This window comes from Macaca nemestrina, chromosome 17 (assembly GCF_043159975.1).
Source record: "Macaca nemestrina isolate mMacNem1 chromosome 17, mMacNem.hap1, whole genome shotgun sequence".
Lineage (NCBI taxonomy): Eukaryota > Metazoa > Chordata > Mammalia > Primates > Cercopithecidae > Macaca > Macaca nemestrina.
The window spans coordinates 54,870,481-54,890,962 of record NC_092141.1 but is presented as its reverse complement, the minus strand read 5'-3'; the positions used below and the strand labels follow the sequence as shown (position 1 = coordinate 54,890,962).

At 38.0% G+C, this 20,482-nt stretch overlaps 1 long non-coding RNA gene across 1 annotated transcript; it reads left to right on the top strand.

Moving 5' to 3' along the window:
* The first annotated feature begins 2,624 nt into the window (after positions 1-2,624).
* On the top strand, positions 2,625-20,028 carry LOC139359611 (uncharacterized). The gene is made up of 3 exons (XR_011615748.1): positions 2,625-2,670; positions 10,897-11,042; positions 19,895-20,028. It is a non-coding gene; the product is annotated as an uncharacterized lncRNA (long non-coding RNA).
* Positions 20,029-20,482: the final 454 nt, after the last annotated feature.

Here is a 20,482-nt window from a genome sequence, read left to right as displayed (position 1 = left end):
GATTGTGGATAAAGGGCAATGCTTGCTTTGGTTAAATAGTTTCATCATGTGGACAGATCTCTTAGGTTATCTTCTCGTGAATCCTTGAAATAAAGGGAGGTGAATATTCTGCCTTCAGCATACCATCAGTGTACCTAAGCACTAATATTTTGGCACCTTTGAAAAGAACCAGGCTGCAAGATGTTATTAGCGTCAGTACATTCCTTAAGTTATTAGTGAAATGAAAATGGAGTTTCAGACAACCAGCCAACATCAATGAAGCCTTCCTTTTAGTCTCAGAGCTGTGCATAAGAATTTCTATTTCTTCCCAGGTTCACATAATTATTACTATTTTCACTTCCTTGGTATCATTACAAAAAGGCATAATGTAAATGCAAAGTGTTTTTACAGACGGAGCCAAATGGGATGCTGAGAGAATCTGACAACACCTTGGAGGAAATGACCAGATGCTTGTCATGTACATTTCTAATGCTATTGCTTAGATTGAAGCAAATGTTGGGGGGAGGGGAACCCCAAAACCACAAACTACATATTCTTCACATTAACAAAGACAACAAAACACCTTAATTTCTGACTTCCTCTGCTCCCATGGTGAAATTATTCTATCCAACTCCATTTCTGCAATTTCCACCACAAATAAAAGCCTGTGCCCCTAAGCCAAGTGGGTAACCGTTGACATGCTGATAAAGCATGACTGATTAACTGTACAGTAAGTCCCTTAAATCGCTGGTGCACAGACGGGCAACATTTATTTAATTGTTTAATAACTCACGCTCTAAAGGGAACTTGCTAATGCACCTACAATTAAGAAACAACAATACTGTTTCAGGGAAACATGAATTGACTTACCTTTTATGTACTGAGGTCATTATTTGGATAAACTTGTAAAGTTCCATTTTAGCTCTCATCAATCATCACAGGCATGATCATCTGATACAGTACGGCCCTCTGTCGTGTTGAGGCTCAGAAGAAGTATTAACCTAGCAATTGTACATTTCAAAATGTGCTTCTCGTCATTTTGTTTGGAACCTTTTAAACTTGTTTTATATTTGTATTTATTTGCCAGTCAGGTAGTCTCAAAGAGAACTATTATATATTGTATGATGACCAAAAGTGCTTTAGGAAATAGAAGATGCTCTTCAGGACCAACTGAAGGTGTATTTATTATAATATGTATAATCTGTCAGCTCTAAGCTTCAAATCAAATACAACTTGAGTAAGAATTTCAGTAAGGACACTTCCCTTCTATCTTTTCCATCTGACAAAGAACAGCTATGGTTTAAAACCCATCTCAAATATCACTGAAATTTAAAATTAAATATTTCTTCAACACATATCAGATACTGCGTGCTAGTGGCTAACTAGTTGCTACTTGTGGAAGACAAAAATACAAAGAAATAAACATAGTTATGTGATGCATAAGGATGTTTTGGTTAATTGCTGCAAATAGGATAGAAGTCCCTTAAGATTATAATACTGTATTTTTACTGTAAATCTTCTGTGCTTAGATACACAAATATATATCACTGTGTTACAGTTGCCTACAGCATTTAGTACAGTAACATGTTGTATGGGTTTGTAGCCTTGGAGGCATAGCTATATCAGACAGCCTAAGTGTGTAGAAGACTGTACCATCTAGGGTTGTATAAGTGCACTCTATGATATCTGTACAACAAATCAATCACCTAACGATGCATTCCTTAGAATGTATCCCTGTCATTAAGTGGCGTGTGACCATATTATAGGTGATGTAAGGAAGTGGTTGTCAGCAAAAGTTTTGGAGCCAGAATGCCTAAATTCAAATCTTTCCTCTGGCATTTATTATCTGTGCAATGCTGGCAAATATTTAAACTCTTTGTTTAAAACAGGAATAATAATGATGATCGTACTTACCGGCTATGGGCGGAATTGTGTTCCCCTAAAAAACATACGTTGAAGTCCTAACCCCTAGTAGCTCACAATGTGACCTTACTTGAAAATAATCAAGTTTAAAGGCATTAGGGTGGGCCCTAATTCAACACGACTGGTTCTTTTTTTTTTTTTTTTTGAGATGGAGACTTGCTGTGTCGCCCAGGCTGGAGTGCAGTGGCACGATCTCGGCTCACTGCAAGCTCCGCCTCCCGGGTTCACGCCATTCTCCTGCCTCAGCCTCCTGAGTAGCACCCGCCACAATGCCCGGCTAATTTTTTTTGTATTTTTCTTAGTAGAGACGGGGTTTCACCATGTTAGCCAGGATGGTCTCAATCTCCTGACCCCGTTGTCCGCCCACCTCAGCCTGTCAAAGTGCTGGGATCACAGGCTTGAGCCACTGCGCCCAGACGACTGGCTCTTACAAAAGGGAAATTTGGATACCCAGACAGGCACAGTCAGAAGGAAGACAGTGTAAAGACATGCAAGAAGAACACCATGGGAACACAGAGGTAGAGACTGAACTGATGCAAGCTAGGGAACACCAAGGACTGCCAGCTCCTATAGAAGACAGGAACAGGTAAAGAAGGATTCGGTCCACAATCTCAGAATGTTACACAGCAGCACGGCCCTGGAACAACTTGATTTCAGAATTCTAGATCCCAAAACTATGATACAATATATCTATTATTTTAAGACACCCAGTTTGTGGTACCTTGTCAGAGCAGCCGGAAGAATGAATGTGCTATCTCTACAGATGTGGTGAGACAGTTGAGTAAATTAACATATGTAAAGTGCTTAGAACAATGCCTGCCATATGGTCAGCACAATAATTTCTGTTAATGAATTTAATAGAGGAAGAATACAAAGTATCTTGGGAACACAGAAGAAAGACTGTTTACTCCACAAATTTGCAGCTTAAATCATCAAGCATCTGCTATCTCAAAGTTTGTATGTGTCAGGAATCCGAGCATGGCTTAGCTGTATGCCTCTGGCTCAAGATCTCTGAAGAGATTGTAGTCATGCTGTTAGCTGGGGCTGTGGTCTTATCTGAAGACCCAATCAGTGTGGAGTGGAGAGGACATCTGTTTCTATTCTTACTGATGTGGTTGTGGGCAAGTATTAGCCCTTCACCACTTGGGACTTTCCACAGGGCCACCTCATGATATGGCAGCTGACTCTCTCCAGACAGAGCAACTCAAGAGAGATAAAAAAAGACTGCCTAAGGTGAAGGCCACAGTGTATAACCTGCTTTCAGAAGTTACAGCCCTTCATTTTTGTTGTTTTCTGTTTATTAGAAACCAGTCAATAAGCCTTGCTCCCATTCAAGGGGAGATAATTACACAAGGGTGTGACTACCAGGAGGTATGGATCATTGGGTGTCATCTCAGCAGCTACCTTCTACATGCAGGAAGTGGAAGTATGGGGGCTTTTCACATGGTATCCCCAGTGCTTTGCATATAAGAGGTGCTCACTAACTGTTCAAAATAAATGCATAAAATTAGATATTAATTTATCTTCTACCTTTCTGAAAGTAGTTTGGTTAAGGGGAAGACATTAAAGTTTATTCCATGTAATAACAAGTCAACATCTTGTATTTATATTTAGAAACTTAAATTAGATGCAATAATTTGGGGATGTTTTTCCAAAGAAGGAGGAGCGATACAGAGAATGAATTCTGCCCCCTTTGAAATAAGTTTTAAGTTGTTCAAGTAAGACAATATACAAAGTAATATTAGTATAATTGAGTTTTCAAATTTTTGTTTGTGTTAATTTTACAAGTAATATAGAACTGTTCTTATTCTGTTTTGATTTTAAAAAGCATACAAATAAAATGAAATTCTTCTCTGAATACCACTACCAATTCTAGTCTGTGAGAGAGAGAAAAAAAATTATATTTTGTGGGGTATGAGTGTATATGTGCACACATATGTATTTATATAAATGTTATCCTATAAATGCAGTTCTTCAACTTCTAATTTTAATTTAATCTATTTTGGAACTCTTTTGTGGCCTGAATGGGTTTATCTTAATACCTACCTTATTAGGTTACTTTTAGGATTGCCTGTAGTAATACATATAAAATGTTTAGAATAGAGCATGGGCATATAGTAAACATTTAATAAATATATATTAGCTATTTTTATTGTTATAAAAAAGAAGACAAAATTTTAAAGGAGTTGCACCAAGAAGCTTCTTTGTGATGATGAAACAATTCAATATTCTAATTCTAGTGGTTGTGACTGTTAATTTTATGTATGAATTTGGCTGGGCCATGGTATCCAGATATTTGATTAAATCTTATTCTGGATGTTTCTGTGAGGGTGTTTTGGATGAGATTAACATTTAACTTGGTGAATTTTGAGGAAAGCAAAGTATCCATTATAATGCAGATGTACCTCATCCAATCAGTTGGAGACCTGAATAGTGCAAAAGAAGGACCTCCGCCATGCAAAAGTGAATTCTGACAATAGATGGTCTTTGGAGTTAAACAGCAACATTAGCTCTTTTTTGGGTTTTATAATCACATAAGCCAATTCCTTAAAAATAAATCTCTCTCTCTATATATATTATATATATATGTAATATATATATAGCACACACATATATATTTATTGTTTCTGTTGTTGTTTTCACATATCCTATTGATTCTGTTTCTCTGGATTACTCTGGCTATTGCAATGGTGGTTACACAAATTTTATCTATACATGTGACAAAATTTTATAAAACTATACACCAAAAAAGAAGAAAATGTGTGAGTAAATGTAAAAACTGGTAAAATCAGAATGAAGTCCTTAGTTTAGCTAATAACATTGCAGCAATTTCTTCGTTTTGAAAATGTGCTACGGTTATGTAAAATGTTATCATTGGGAAGGTACATGGAAACTTCCTATACTATTTTTGGTTTATTGTGAGTCTATAATAATTTTATTATAAAAAAGCTTAATAAAATATAAATCTGATTATATCATGGTCACAGAGCTGTGTAAATATCACCTATTAGAAGGGAGATGGGGGCATACCCTGTAGAAAATATGAGGAAGTTTGGGGGATCAAAGAGCAGAGCCGACCTGTGCCTTACCTCCCAGGGAGAACCTGAGCAGGTGGAAAGCCTCTTAGAAGTTGATATAGCACAAGAGGCACAGAATAAAGATATTCACTGAGTTTCTAGGCAGATTTACCTGAGTAGCTCCAGAGTTTCCAGTTGTTCTCTGTGCACCCAAAAGTAGCACAGGACTAACTAGGAAATTGCTGGGTATAGAGACCTGGAAGTACTGTATGAAGCAGACACCACAGTGATCAATGTGTCTCATGACTAAAGGACAAGTAAGAACAAGAGACTTTCCACATAGGCCAGCATGGATGATATTGGTATAGGACAAGTGCCAGTATTCACATATTGGCTCTCCCTGACTCCTACAAGATGTTGAACACAATTTCTAAGAGAGGAACAGAAGCCCTGACATGACTGAGATTACTCTGAATCATTTGAGATTCAGTTTCCAGAACTCGATCACATGGTGGCTTGAACAAGAAATAGGAAAAGTTAAAGAAGTCCCATATCAGCCAGGATTGGTGGCTCAGACCTGTAATCCCTGCACTTTGGGAGGCCAAGGTGGGTGGATCACCTGAAGTCAGGAGTCTAAGACCAGCCTGGTCAACATGATGACAACCCATCTCTACTAAAAATACAAAAATGAGCCAGGCATGGTGGCAGGCATCTGTAATCCCAGCTACTCAGGAGACTGAGGCAGGAGAATCGCTTGAACCTGGGAGGCAGAGGTTGCAGTGAGCTGAGATCACACCACAGCACTCCAGCCTGGGCAACAAGAGCAAAACTTTTTTTTTTTTTCCAAAAAAAAAAAAAAGAGGTCCCGTATCTTGTACACCTGCATTTGTGATGTCTTACCTGTACCATTGAATGAATGAACTGCAATGTCCTTTATCCTGTCTCATGACTTTCCTTTGATTTTCTCTGTAAAACCCAGAGTTCAAAAAAGAGTAGATGAAGAAATCTGGGAGTAAGAATATTTCAGGTTGGGATTCAAAAAATATGAAGGATGAGTCCATTTTCTTTTATTATCCTTGCTTTAAATTCTGGGAAAAGCTGACTATCATTAAGAAATTTATTTCAAATAAAAATTTGTAAAGAAACTGCTTTCTTCAAATCATCAGGCCTAAAAGTTGAGGTTCTGAATATATTTTACAGATGTCTGTTAAGTTGAGTCTATTTTTAAGGCCTTAGTCCCCTTTTTTCATTAAAAAAAAACAAACAAAAAACGAAGAAGAAATAAAAAATATAAGTAGGTTGTTTGAAGAAAAGACAGTCATGCATTTCAGAAGAAGAAGTACAGTTGTATGCAGCTGCGCTAGGCAGAGTAAGATCAGGTGAGAAAGTCTTTTTCCGAAACATTTTTCTTTCCTTCTTAATTCTTTATGAGAAAAAGTGCCATTAGAGTCTCTCTGGTACATTTTTTTTTTCTTCCTGAAGCACAATGCAGACATTTTCGGGAAAAATAGTTACCTACCTCTGTGATGCCACAACTTGAATGGTGTAATTCTGCTGGCATTATGGAGGGCTCAAGCTCAAGAAAAAAATTCCTCATAATTAAGAAAAACTACAGGTTATGGGACACAATGCACATTTCTCACCTAGACTCCCACTTTAGCTACAAAAAGGCAGCCACCAGCAGGTAGGGTGAAAAAGCCTTTATCAACTGGCTTGCTTGATCCTTTCCAATAAAGCCATTAGTCTCTAGGAAAGGTGTAGAGGGTTAAAAGCTTTGCTTTCAATCATCATAGCCTAATCCCAGATTGCCTTTGTAATTGAAATTATGGCTTTAAAATTGTAGTGAGGATTCATTCAAAAGTACTTCAAAAAGCCAAAAATGCCCTGGTGACCTAGTCAGCATGATGCGGGCCAGAACTCTAAGTCTGGGAGTGAAGGGAAGAAGGGCTAACATCAGAGTTCAGTGATGGGTAAGAAGTAAATGGCAGACTTTTTTTTCCAGTTAGCTTCAGATGAATGTACAAAAAAAAAAAAAAAAAAAAAGAGATTGAGATTTGTGGTGATATTATCCAATCATTTACTTGGTACAATCTTTGATTCAATGTTTTGTTGTGGATCAGTGTTTGTGTATGTTATAAGAATAAAATAATGGCCTGATGAAATGAAATTAACTCCTGGATGATAGTAGCTGTCTAATCATATTTCACACAGAAGTCTGTATTACTTATTCTTCTGTTTAGCTACACTACTTTTGTCATTGCTTTACTTATTAAGACAATTTATGATAAATAATAAAATTTGCTGAATAATTAAGACTCATTAAGATCATTCCTGAATCTCATTCTGTACTATCAAATAAATACTTTAGCTTTGTGTATTGTCTCACTATAATTGACCCAAGGTAGTGATACCGCTCTGATGAGTGGAGAAACACCAGGTTCTTAGTTTGGAGTCGAATTAGAAAAACGGACAGGACATATGTGAAGTAGTTTTAAGGAGCAGGGAGTTTAACAGGCAAGAAAGAAGGGAGGAGAAAGAAAGAAGCAGCTCCCCTGTACAAAGATGGAGGGAGGGCTCCAAAGCCAAGAGAGGGGACCCCACATTTAGGTAATATTAGCCAGTTATGTTCGATTTGATTTGCATAGGGTTCAGGGTATTGGTTTGACCAGGCATGTCATTCACATAGCCCACAAAGAAACTGTTCCTCCCACCCTAGCCTTTTAATATGCAAATATAGGGCGCCACAATGTTCCACACACGTGGGGATATGTGGGGGCGGCCATGCTGCCAGGCACATGTCCGGTCAGGGCAAGAGGACAATCCTGGTAACCACCATGTTGAGTGGACCCAGTTTCTAACTGCTTGCATTTGCATATCAAAGATTGCCGGCTTGGGTCTAAGAGCCAGGGCTTTCATGCTACATAAGAGTTTCGAAAAATTTTCCAAGGACCCCTTTTTTCCTCTCTATCTGCCTAAAATAATTTCTTAATAACTCCTACCTCAGTAGTAAGTAAAGGAGCTCTTTTCTTTCAACATACCTTAGTATGGAAATCATCTTGCCCCTATTAAACATTATTTTAGAAACAGGAACATGTCAGTGCTATTAAAATAAAATCCTGTTGTTATTCATTGGAGACTCATTTTATCAGGATCACTTTCATTGTTTTTACTCAAGCAAGGACATATTTACATGTAAAGTTTCAGCTTCTTTTCTATTTTTAACCACCTTGGCCACAAATCAAATTGAGAAGACAATCAGGCTTTTTAACTATTCATCTCGTGGCAGTCTCTGAACTAATTACTTTTTATGCATTAGAACATCGAATGTTTCCACCAAGTCTGGGCTTCTCTTATGTAGCATCCTTCTCCTCTACGATGTGTCACTCATCCATCCCCATGCTTATACTCTGAAAAATAATAAAGCCTAAAATGGCACTATCTTTGAAATCACTCATTAAGCATTCTCCCTCCCAACCAAACTCACCTACCCTGCCCACTTACTTACTCAAGTAATCCTGCCAAAATAGTTATCTGACATACTTTAGTTATTTAACAAATTTATTGATCTCTCTATTCTCCCTCTAGCCCGGTGACTGTCAACTGGGAACTTGTGCCCTCTAAAAAACAAGGAAATGTCAGAAGATACTTCTGGTAGTTACCCCTGGGTATGTAGTATTGTTATCCGCTGGGTAGAGGCCAGTGATGCTGCTAATATCATACAGAGGACATCTCCCATAACAGAATTTTCCAGCCTCAAATATCAAGAGTGCCAAGGTTGAAAACCACTACATTTAGTCCCCTGATTGTTTTCATTTTCTTGGTCTTCCATGGTAGGCTCAACAGTCTATCACAACATCACTTTCTTGCTAATTTCCTCAGTTCTTTTACCCATATTACCTTCCATCACAACTCTTTGCAAAACTTCCAATCTTGTGCTGGTTGTTGACTCCCTGTATTAGTCAGGGTTCTCTAGAGGGACAAGACTAATAGGATAGATGCATATATGAAGGGGAGTTTATTAAAGAGTATTGACTTACACTATCACAAGGTCAAGTCCCACAATAGGCTGTCTGTAAGCTGAGGAGCAAAGAAGCCAGTCTAGGTTCCAAAACCTCAAAAGTAGGGAAGCTGACAGTGCAGCCTTCAGTCATGGATGAAGGCCTGAGAGCCCCTGGCAAACCACTGGTGAAGTCCAAGAGTCTAAAAGCTGAAAAATTTGGAGTCCAATGTTTGATGGCAGGAAGCATCCAGCACAGGAGAAAGATGGAGGCTGGAAAATTAGCCTGTCTAGTCCCTCCACGTTTCTCTGGCTGCTTTTATCTTAGCTGTGCTGGCAGCTGCTTAGATGGTGCCCACCCGGATTGAAGGTGGGTCTGCCTTTCCCAGTCCACTGACTCAAATTTTAATCTCCTTTGGTGACACTCTCACAGATAAACCCAGGAACAATACTTTGTGTCCTTCAATCCAATCAAGTTGACACTCAATATTAACCATCACACTCCCTAAAAAGACCACCAGAAACATTTACTGATTGAACAAAGCTAAGTTGATTTAGATTAATGAAGTAAAGAAGAGGACGATCTTGACAGTGTATTTACAGTATCTCACAAAAGTCATGAAAATGTATTTATCAAGTTTATACTTAGATGGGGTGATTTAAAGGCAAGTTTTAAAGGATGGGGAAATATTTGGGAATGGCAGAATTTATGACACACTAGCTTTAGACTGACGGACACAGTGAAATGAAGGTCTTGCAGTATTATGAGCAAGCTGCTAGTCATAAGTAAGCTTTTTAGTTGTTTCACAGTCTTATCCAAGAGCAAATATTTCTTGGAAGAAGGAGCTAAGTGAGTTTTTTAGACTGGTCTCAGTGCCCTTTGGCACAGAAATAGCAAAGTATTATTTATACCAGAATTGATTAACATAGAAAAAGAAAAGTACGAACTAACTAGCTTTCAGAGAGGCTCGATAACTTGCCCAGGGTAAAAGACCTAGCAGCTACCAGAGCTGGGAATGCACTCACAACTTATGTAACTCCTCTAAGCATTTGTCTTCTTTATACCACATCGCCATTACAAAAAGAGGATTGATTTCTTTTCTTTTTGTTTCCAACATTCTCATTTTTTTCTATTTCTGTCAACATTCATCTGTGTTTTTCTATGGTTTTTTTTTTTTATCTCTTTGAGTCTTGAAATATAGAAATTGCTGCCTCTTCAGTCCCATACAGTTCCGAATACAGTTTGAACATATACATCAAAGTTTTCTATTTTTAACATTTTATCTTTTAGTTATCAAGTCTTTCTTGGCTTTGAATTATGTGAAACTTTAAAGGTCACAACTGCTTTTTGATCTAATAGAACACTATGCTCCTAGTTGTGGCAGGTTTGGAATGTGCAACTCAGATCTCCCTTCAAGAAATAACTTGCGAGAAATTCAGTTGTAAGGAATGTATTTAGCTGGTAGTCCTCAGCTACTGGCATCTGCAAGAATTGTCTCAGATTTTGAATCAAGCCCACTCTCATCCCAGGCAGCCCTCAGCCAATATCTGGGTACCATTCTTCCCTAGCTGGAATCCTGTAACAAGTCATCTCTGCTTCAGAACTATCCAGTGAGTTGGCAGATGCTGTCAGACCTTCATTTGAAGCTGAGGCTCTCCTTGCCCAATCTCACCTCCTCTTTCCTTTTCTTTCACAGGTTTCAGGTTGGCTTGAGTATGGTAATCTTTCTCCTGCTCAATAAACCTCTTACATTCCTAAGACCGTCTCAATGTCTGCGTTCAGGAGGGCTTAAATGACAGAATATTACAGGACCACTTTTCTATGCCACTGGGCAAGTCATTTTAACCCAATGCACTAAGTGTTATAAATGGAGTGGGGCCAAGATATTTTTAGGATGTACTGTGTGCAGAGCAAATTGCATATGCTAGCTTGATGAATCATTACAATAACTTCTGAGGTAAGTATTTTTCTCATTTCAGAGATAAGGAACCTGAAACCTAAATAGGTTAGATATTCTGCCCAATTTTACCCAAGAAGTCAGCAGCAGAATTATGAATGAAACACCAGTCTGTCTGCCTCAAAATCCTATACTCTGGTTGTTATGCACATGATCTCACACAGGAAGGTAAGATGTTAGTTGCTATGACTGATACAAGAATTGCAGGATCCTCTTTGTCCTCAAGCATTTGTAAGGTGTCTTTTAGTTCTAAAAGTGTATGATTTGGTGAAATGAATTAAATGCTCTATTTCAGAGGAGAAGACCCAGGGAGCTGTAGAAACCCCCATGTTAAGCAGAACGTTCATTGCTATACCACGTTATAGTTAGAGTTGCCCATACTGTATCCCAGATTTTAAATTGAATGTCAAATTTAATTTGGCTGAGGAAGCCTGAAGCTCAAAGTCTATCACAGATCACAGAGCTAGGCCTGACAGCTGCCTCATAAATCAACCTGATAAGAAGAATCAGGGAGTAAATGATAAATCACTGTTTAGTGCATCTTGGCCTCATACCACCTCCCCCATCCCCTAAGCAGGTCAATATCCCATTTGAAAGGATTCTTTATGTTTATAAACTAAACTACAAAGAAGATGTACCAATCCAGGCTGTGAGAAAGTCTCAGCTTACAGATTTCTGCTACCATGAAATCTCTTTGTCATTTCCTGACTTTCCAAACATTCATGTCTGAAGTTCAACTCTAATCTTACCTTCAAGAGGAAGATTCATTCCGTTATCTAGCTTTCATCAATTTCTCTTTTTCTGAATCCAAAACTACTTATCATTTGATAATACATTTTAAACTTTGATGCTATCATTCTTTTATTCAACACACATTTACTGACTACCTACCATTGCAAACCTTTGGTAGGTACCATGGGAGACACATCGATAGACAAAGTTCTTTGCCTTTGGAAATTGAAATCTAGTTGAGTAGACACTTTCAAATAACATAGGGAGGCAAGAACTAGAAGAGCTTGAATTGGAATTCAACCTTACCAGTAACTAGAGGCATAAACTTAAGCAATCTTTCTATCTAACATTTCTTGACCTATGAAAGATAAAGTGTAGTAAAACAGAGAGCACCAACAGGGTCAAATGAAATAACATTTATAATATTTTTTATTGTAAGTTTCTGTACAGTTTCTTAGTTGTCGATAATAGTATTATCAATAAATTATTAAAGACAAAATAAAATAACAATAGAGATACAAGTAAAGTGTTGTTTGAATACAGCTGAAGATTTGTAGAAATGACATTTAAGCTAAGCTACTGAGGATGAGTAAAATTTTGGTTGTGAAATATGGAAAAGTGAGCAATGAGTAGTATAAATAGAGTATTAATAAGTAATACAGTATCATTAAAAAATGCAAGATGATATGAAAATCTATGCTTTGTATAGGAAGGAAAATGTCTGAAATAACTTATGAAAAGATGGCTATACTAAGAACTAAGATTTGAAAGGGAGCGTAGGGCCCTCTCATAGAGAACCTTGGTGGAGGTGTGAGAGTGTGAACTTTCTTTTTAGGGATGTCCTTGTAGTGGACATGTTTTTGTTTTACTTGTGTTTTTCACTGATTTCAAGGTTCGTCTGCTCAGCATCATTCCCTGTGCCATGTTATTCTGGTGGGATTTTTAATCATGAGATAACATCTGCTAATTCCAGGGGTCATTATTCAACTTAATCAAGTTGCCTTTGCCTAGAAATCAGTTGCCCTGGCCTAGAAATTTGCATTTTGAGCAGAGTCTTATAAAAACTGATCATGATTGAAGCTAATTTGTTCAAAGGCAGAGTCCTAGAGAAGACCTGATTCTCAGGTCTCTATAACTATCCTTTCTCTTGCTCTCCCTGAAGTCAGGTCTTACAACTTTTCAGTGTTAGTGAGAATCACTTTCTATGGCTGGCCACTACACATCTCTGATACAGTAACAAAGAACTTTGAGATTAATATGATCTGACTTGCAGTTATAGTGTGTTGGCAAAATTGTTTTTTAGAGAAAAGTTCAAATAAAGAAAAACTACAGCCATCCTTCCATATTCATGAGGAATAGGTTTTAGAGTGCCCGTCAGAGACCAAAATCCACAGATGCTTGAGTCTCTTATATAAAATGGCATAGTGTTGCACATAACTTATGCACGCCCTTCCATGTACTTTAATCTCTAGATTACTTATACTATATAATACAACATAAGTGCTAGGTAAATAGTTGTTATACTGCATTATTTAGGGAATAATAATAAAGAAGAATGTCTATATGTATTCCGTACAGACCTAACCATCCTTTTTAAAAAACACTTTTTTCAACCTATGGTTGACTGAATTCATGAATGCTGAATCTATAGATATGGAGGGTCATTATTATAATAATAAACACCTACAGTTATTCCAATACATTCAGCCTAGTTTAACTTTCCTGAAACACATATCTATCTACACTTCTCTTCTGCTTAAAATCCTTGAGAAAACTCCACACTACTTAAGAGGAAAATCAATTTTTTTGGCAACCATCGCAAGTTCCTCAGAGAACTAGCCATAATTCTTATTTCCAACAGTACCTCACTACTCCTTTTCAGGGCACCTCATTTTAGGTCTATGTGAAACTGCTCACTATTACTGTATACAACCCTCAATTTTTGGCCTCCATGACTTATTGAACTTTGGGAGACCCATGCTTAGATATGTCTATGAGAATGTAGCTCTGGAAAAAAGGGTCATAAGAGAAAGCCTATGTTTTCCTCAAGCAACAGAATATAAACGTTTCACCTAATAGTCTGCCCTTTGTGTCTCTCTGAATGGCACCAGCATATTTATTAGCAAGCCAGGCACCCTTGGAGGAACAGTGACATTATCATGTTAATGTCTTAGAAGGTAAAACAGTTGACTTTGCTCTGTTCTGAAGGTATTGCCCTTTTTATTTTAATAGCAGGGTTTCTCTACCAAGTCAGGTAGATTACCTCTGTAAATCTTATTAACAATGATAGGAGTTGCACTGCTAATCTGCTGAGAAGCTCTGAAATGGCTCCCTTAGTGCCCTCCTCATCAGTTTTGACGGTAAACCAGAGGAATGCCACCTAGTTAGTTGCATGGCAAGACTAGGGAAAGCTTGGGTAAGAGATAATTACTGGCTAGACTTGGCTGATGTCATTTATTGAGTACCCACTGTGTATAGAGACTTTAGGACTGCCAGAAATTAAAAGGAAAGTTTGTCCCACAACCTTGGAAAATTTGCAAATTAAAGGTTTAGAACATGCATACATGAACAGAAAGTGAATGAGGAACTAAAAGAAGGCAGTTTAACAGTAAGAACAAGTGACAGCTGAGGCAAAGGAGGAACATTATGGAAATAACATTCCCTCCACCCATTCTTTTCCATCCCTGGCCCCATCAGCAGGAGAAGTCACACCTTCTAATTTGCACTAGTAGTACCTAATACTTTATCTCTTAGCGCTTGTCACCTTGAACTCTAATTAATGTTTACTTGCCTGTTTTCTCTACTGAGTTTTAAGCTCCCTGTGTGATTTATAGCTATATCCCACCCCTTCTGGTATTACCTGGCAGAGTACAAACTCAATCATGGAACATTGAATACAGAAATAGGTGTTGTTTGTTGTATGAATTTTATTTATTGGGAAGGTTATGAGAGAAAATTGTGGTATACAGTTTAAGGGTGGATCTCCTTAGGATATCAACATTCTACCTTTAAAGTTTTTTCCACTAATATTTGGCCTCTGAAATTTCATTTCATAAAGTAAAAGAAGCAATCTTTTTTTTCCCTCATCCCACTAGTTCATTTCTTATTTATTTATTATTTATTTAGAGACAGAGCCTCTCTCCATCACCCAGGCCCAGGCTGGAGTGCTATAGCACAACCTCACCTCCTGGGTTCAAGAGATTCTCCTGCCCCAGCCTCCCGAGTAGCTGGGATAACAGGTGCCCATCACCACACTCGGCTAATTTGTGTATTTTTAATAGAGACGGGTAACACCATGTTGGTCAGGCTGTTCTTGAACTCCTGACCTCAAGTAATCCACCTGCCTCGGTCTCCTCTCAAAGTGCTGGTATTACAGGCGTGAGCCACCACAACCAGCCCCATTACTATATTTGTATCAAATTTTCAAATTAAACTAATGTAATTATTAAAATTGAACCTTCTGTATATCATTCTTTCAACATTTAAAAATCTCAATTTAAAGTGCTTAAAAACCTTTAATTTTGAAGGACTATATATCATTAAAAATGTTTAGATTTATAGAGTATCTATAAAGAATGTATACTGAGAGCATTTTGTATCTGAGTTTTTAACAAAAATGCAAGAAATATCTGTGAAAATAGATAATATAAAAGTAAATAACATTTCTTAATAGTCTTGCTAATGATTCCGATTTACAAAAAAAATAGCAGTGGTGCATACGTGTGTGTGTGTGTATACATGCATGCACATGTTCTTGAACTCGCTACCACCAGTCCTCTTGTAATAATAAAAGAATCGCAAGGTCTCTGAAATTTTCAGCTACTTAAAAATGCATAGAGCACTCTACATTTATTTCAGTGTAATCATCCAATATGAATTTATTGGATACCACCTCTATACAAAGCACCAAAATGGTTTTGTACCACAATATGGTTCCTGTTCTCTAAAAACTTATGCTATAGTTAGGAAGAGAGACACATAAATAAGTAATTTCAACAGCACTTACAATGTGGCAGGTACAATGTTGGAAGTATGCCTAGGGTCCTGGGGAGACACATAAAAGAAGTACATACTTCAGTTCTTTGCCTATTGTGTATATGAGTGTGTCTGGGCAAAAGATTTTCTAAACTGAATCTTAAGAGAGTAGGATTTAGTAAATTTAAGAAGGTAGATGGAGATTCATTTCTAGCATTACAAAGACATATATCAAGGCCCTAACCTGTGTGAAGTAAACTAATATTTGATAATTATGCGAGGGTAGAATACAGCAGGGACAAGGGTGGAGATGAAAATCCCGGGAGGTGGGTAGCAGCTGTGTCATGGAGAGGGTCACATGCCATTTGATGAGCATGCATTCTTTCCATTCAAAGATGTTCTTACTCTAAGGCAAGGATGTAACTGCATAATACACGCGATTAATCACGTGGTTAGTCAGTGGCATGCAGTCACAATGGGGGTCTGCAGAAATTTTGTGTAGTTCCAAAAAAAGTTATTAAATACCTTTTCCCTCTCCTATTGCAAGCTCTTCAATAATATTAATGGCTAGCATTTATTTATTACTATTTGCTAGACATAATTTTAAGCACTTTGCATATGTTAACATAAAAAATCTTCACAAAAAGTCAGTGAAGTAGGAATAGGTATTACGATTACCACTATATATAGGAGAGGGAATTGAGGCAGGAAATTAGTGTTATAAGTTGACTTCCTCAGAAACAGACACTGAGACAGAATTCAGACTGCAAAATGCTTTACTGGGGATCAACATCAGTGAAAAGGAAGAAGAGGAAGAAGCAGATACAAAAACAAAATGAGCCAGATAATTAAGGAGGTAATTTTATTCAGGTCATTCTAATGGGGAGAATATTTATTAATGATAAGTGTCTCAAATGAGAGGGAGAAAATCTAGTCTCATAAAACAAGAGTGCCATGGAGGAAGAGTGGAGGTAAGTCTTAATTTCAGAATATGCAAGAGCAGGTGTTCCCTTGTGGTTGACCATTTTCCAGAATACAAAAAGGTTGGAGGTGTGGGGGGCAGAGGGAGCAGCAGTTCTTAGCCATTGAATTTTCTGTTAGCCTGAGACTCAGGTAAAGTTCAACACTGTTGGTACCCCACTTTTGTGCAAGAAAAATGAATATCATTCATGACTGAACATCTCAGAGGTCATAATAAACCTCTTGAGTGGGCAAAGCAGGGTCCAAAAAATTGCCTCTCAAGGACTCTTGTTAGCAAAACCAGTTGAACTAGCTATTAAGAGGGAGAAACAATGGTCAGTTGCTTTAGGATTCTGGAGATCAGATATCTCAACAGAGGGATGCCTTAGGTAATATTTCAGGATGCCTCTGAAATATTAGTATAAAAAGTTGTATTAAAATAAAGAAACAGGATGTAAACTCTGAAGGTAACCAGTCTAATGGATGCCAAGAGGTCCGTGGAGGGAAATGGATGAAACAGCAGCCCGCATTGATTTCTTGAAGCTCTCAAGCTAGGATTGTTGATACACTAATATCTTGGTGATATGGTCCACAGTCTTGGTTACCTCTCTTACAAGGGCAGGCATGACTGACTGAGCATTTCATGTAATTTCCTTTGTGATCCAGACAATACAAAGAGAATGCAGTTTATGCTTGGTCTGGCTGCCAGAATGAGTCTAAGTTTTTACTAACTTAGGAAGCTTCAGTTTGCAGAGGTTCTTCTTCTTCTTTTTTTTTTTTTTTTCTGGGGACGGGGGGGGGGCAGCGTATTGCTCTTGTCACCCAGGCTGGCGTGCAATGGCACGATCTCAGCTCATTGTAACCTCCGCCTCCCAGGTTTAAGCGATTCTCCTGCCTCAGCCTCTCAAGTAGCTGGTATTACAGAAACCTGCCACCATGCCTGGCTAATGTTTTTATTTTTTATTTTTTTGGTATTTTTAGTAGAGGTTAGATTTCACCATGTTGGCCAGGCTGGTCTTGAACTCCTGATCTCTCGCTTTGGCCTCCAAAAATGCTGGGATTACAAGCATGAGTGACCGCACCTGGCCTGCAGAGCTTGTTTAGATCCTGGGGAAAGGGGCCAGTCACACAGCAGTCTAGTGCTGCAACAGGGATCTAGGCATTAAGGTTTTATTATTTAGTAATCTTGATTGAAGAAGGAAGGTGAATCATCAGAAAAAGTAAGTCTGGAAGATTATAACCAGATATTGAGGAAAATTGAAAGAATTGAAAACTTGGAAAGGACTGATAATTTGGGCAAGGTAAGGATTTACTAGATGGGTACCAAAATTGAGTTTCGTCCTTTTATATTTTTTGGTGGGGGGAAGCAGTAAATTAAATATCCATCAGGTAGGGTTTGCATAGCATCAGTTGTCCCAAATTTATAAAGAGGTGCAAAGTGGCTAAAAATAATGAGCAGGGTTGGAAGCTGATAACCTAGAATGGTATCATATAGAAATAGGGATAGGTCTCAGGTCTTGAGGGACCACATGCTGCCTTGTGGAAGAGGCTTCTGCAGCTGTATGTCAGTGGGGGTAAATATGAGAGTGAAAAAACGTTGACTCTTACAAGAATGATGTGGGGCACCACTGAAAATTCAGGAGGTGCAGAGGAGTCTGAATATTCAAAGTATTCTAGGAAAGCCATCAGATTTCCCATTCCAAAGAATGGGCAAAGATTTCAGGTTTTCCCAATGAAGGGATTGATCTTGGCATAAAGTCTACCCTTATTGGGTGTTTAACCATCTTTGAAATTCAGCTATTCTGAGTATTATGTCCTAGGCTTGGTCCTGGCTTTGTCTGCCCTCTGACTCAGAAATGAGCATTTATTTATTTCTTTATTTACTTATTTGTTATTTAATATGTAACCAGACAAGCCCTCTGGCTTTCATGGTTGATTTTTGATGACATGTAACTTCTCCTCAACCGTCTATTATTTTTCTGTGAGCAAGATTCTTAAAATGTGTTTGTGGACCAGCAGAATTAGCATCACCTGGAAATGGGTTAGAAATGGAAATTACTGAGTCCCACCCCAGACTTATTCAGTCAGAAATTGTGGCTTTGGGACATAGCAGTCCATGTTTCTAAAAGCCGTTCCAGTGATTCTGATATACATCACAGTTTGAGGACTGCTACAGTAGTGCATCAATGATGCTTTGCAATAACTATCTTATCCTAATATCCTTATATTTACTATTTTCTTCTTATATTTCAAGTATTTAATATATTGAACCTGCTAGTGCATTTCCATCCATGGTACTCCCTGCCAGCTCCCTACTGCTGAAAGTTAAAAGATCATTGCCTGGAACCAGAGCCCTTCTGTGTTCCATCTGCCTTCAGTGACGGAGTCCTCATCATCAAGAAGGAGCTGAATGATCCAGCTCCAAAATGCCACTATTGTCTCACTTAATTTCTCAGACCACTTCCAGTGCTATCACATGCTAGGCTCTCTGGAAGCAGGGATCGAGATAGAGTTTGGAGAATCAGATGTGTAGTAGAGGTCAACCATAGTGAAGGAAATAAGGAGGAAGCAGGATTGAACAGAGAAGTTGACTCAGATGCAGGCTTGACAAAGATTTGGCCAACTCAGCAAGGAGTTCTAACACTAACACTGCCTATCACAGTGTTCCACATTGAGCAAAAGTAGTTGGACCTTTATAACCCTGCCTTGCTCAGTCACCAGGTGCAGGCTGGCCCAGGAAAGGTATCACTTCAGGCAAAATGATCTCTACAGATTGAAGCTGACCCTGAAGGAGCTAAGAGCTACAGACTATCTCAGACCACACTCTGCTGCTGGACATTATAATCTTCTTAAGAACGTTTTGAATGGTGCACCTTCCTATCCACCACAGTTAGTAACTTGCCTATTCCACACTGTTAGAAGATAGTAGAGGCAGGTTTTGAAGCCACCTAGCCTGGGTCCAGGATCTGTGCTTGTCACCATCTCAATACACTATCTAACAGCTATTAGTAGCGTGGACCCACTTGACAACTTTAACAAGGTGACATGAGTAAATCTGATCCTTAGATTCTCTAGGAGGTATTGTTAAATATCAATATCTTGAGATTCTTTCTATTTCTAAGGTTTTATTAGACTCATCCTCCCCATCTGTAAAAAGGTCTCTGCCATCCGTGAGGTAACATTCTTTCCTCTATTGAAATAAACCCCAGTGTGTTCACAGTTTCTCTGTAGAAGGAGTAGCCTTTATGGGGAAGGGACCCCCACTGTATTGCCTTGAGTTTCATTTTCCTTATGATTCTCTCAGGTGATCATCACTGTTAACAGAACATTTTCCTTTTGGAGTTATCCTTTAGAAATTCTGGGATTCATTTGAACATAGAAGTACATAATTTCTGAAGACATCTCATGAATATGACAATTTGAGAAGAAAGATGAAAGACAGTTGTTGATTTCTTCATCTCAAGAGTGCCTCAAAATTTCCCTTTAAAAAACCCATCTTAAGGAAGTTCATACTATGGGTAGGAAATAGTAAAAATGTTCTAATAAAACTAGTAATTCAATCACTTAATTTATTCTTACTCTGAATTCATATTCTTGCTTAAAGTAAATGCACAATAAATATTTCTTGAATTAATGAATGAATCATTATAATCTCAATGCATCATGTATTTTGAGTTATCTTTCCAGTCATGGAAATAGATAGCTCAGAGAATCTGAATATTGTTACCAGTCAATCATAATGTCAAGAAATAAAACCAAGAAAGTCTTACTTTCTTAGATCCCAAACCTCCTTAAATTTTTTTCTATACTTCTATATTCATTTAACCTGTGTCTAAATTTCTTAAGTGCTTTGCAATAACTTTTTTCTCCATGTTTAAAGGGAAAACAGAAGGAAAAGCAGTGCAAAACTGTGATTATCTCTCTTCAGTTCTGCCTCGGGT